This window comes from Urocitellus parryii, chromosome 4 (assembly GCF_045843805.1).
Source record: "Urocitellus parryii isolate mUroPar1 chromosome 4, mUroPar1.hap1, whole genome shotgun sequence".
In the NCBI taxonomy this organism is placed as follows: domain Eukaryota; kingdom Metazoa; phylum Chordata; class Mammalia; order Rodentia; family Sciuridae; genus Urocitellus; species Urocitellus parryii.
Genome location: NC_135534.1, coordinates 148887181 through 148889045, shown reverse-complemented (window position 1 = coordinate 148889045; position 1865 = coordinate 148887181).

Here is a 1865-nt window from a genome sequence, read left to right as displayed (position 1 = left end):
CCATTAGAAAGCTGTTTGTTCTGAAATTAGCAAAGTGAGGCATCTTTTTTAAAACAAAACACAGTTTATTCAAAACAAACTTCTACTAAATTGCCCATAGATTAAGTTATGTTATCCTGTGTAAGTAACTTTGGCTTTGCCACAGCTCAGCACTTATGGATGATAGAGACCCAAATAATTCTCAAAGGAACTGATGCTGGAATTTTAAATGTGCAAATTGAAAAAGAAAAAAAAATAGTTAATTTTGACATTATGAAAGATTATAAAATTACTGTCTATCAATTTAGATCTTCCACCTGGTGCATTTTAATGCAGTTGTTTTAATTTTTACTATAGATTCAAGAGTTAAACACTTTAATTTTCAAAATATTTAAACATTTTAATAAATAAAAACATTCATTAAAAGCAGTTTTTAAGTCGCCCATAACAGTAACAATCTGGCTGGAATTATCATTCTTGGACCTTAAAATAATTTAATAAACCTTTCTTGGTATCAATAACATCAATATACAAGTGAATTTCAGGCTTGCTAACTACTGGGCATTATGCTAAGCTCTTTAGATATGCGGCCTTATTTTTTCCCAGAAGAAGAAAGTCTCAGTGAAATGACAAATACAAGGTCATACAGCTAAGAAAACTGGAGTTTGGGTCTGACTGACTTCAGGCTTTCAATGCGTTCTCCTCTTCTCAAATATGAATACATGCCTTAATACAGCTGAATTTTCTTTTTCTTTTTTTAAATTTTTTTTTATTATTTAATTTTTAGTTTTTGGTGGACACAACATCTTTGTTTGTATGTGGTGCTGAGGATCGAACCCGGGCTGCACGAACGCCAGGCGAACGCGCTACGGCTTGAGCCACATCCCCAGCCCCTGAATTTTCTTTTCTGTCATTGTCACTTGGAATAAAACAACTCTTAGATCAATGAGTTTCCTGGTATGTACAAATAGATTTTTTTATTGTTGTTTGTGAGGTTTGTTTTCTGCAGTTTTTTACAAGATACCTAAATAATGTTAATCAAGTTTTGAAGTCAGCAAAGTGTCTTAGAAAGAGATCATTATATTTGATTTCATACACTTTAACAGTCAGAACTTGCTCGACGCTTGCTAAGTCATCTCTGACCAAAAAAAAAAAAAGAAAGAAGAGATAGATGATTGTTACAAGAAGCCTACTTTTGGCCATGTGCCATTGTTGATGTAGTTTTTTTTCCCCATTATTTAGCCCTGAAGTGGCATTTTTTCAATTTTCACAATAACAACAAAGTTTCTCTTAATCAGTTTCATTTATGCAAATTTTGTTGTCTATTGCATCACTTCTCCTGATCTTCCTCTTTATTCTTCTCCACCACAGAGCATTGAGGTGAAAGCAGCTTTGTGTGTCTTTGGAAGGCTGGATACTTGATCTTAAGGGAGGCAGCCAAAATTTCCCATGAAGAAGCCAAGATGCTGAGACGGGAAGCCTAGGTTTGGAAGATTTTGATAGCTATGAATAGCCCCAAAATGCTGACCAAAAGCCTCATCTCTGTCATGCTGAAATTTCACTGGCAAAGGTGTATTAAATTTAGTTATCAGAATGCGTGAATATAAGTCAAGATCATTCTTGCAAGCTTTCCCAAGGTTCAACTCTCTTAATTTTTTTTTATGTCTATGGAAGCATAAATCTTGGGTTGATTTGGTTCATTTGTTCTTTTATAATATGATAATATCATTTATCAGCATGCAGATCTAAGCCTACAATTGCTTAATTGAAGGCCATAAATAAACTGATCATGCGTCCACAAATTAGAGGCTATGTTGGGTGTGAGACCAGCTTAACATAGGGAAAAATGAAAAAATTATTGATTCAGTTAAGTCCAGAGTGAAATC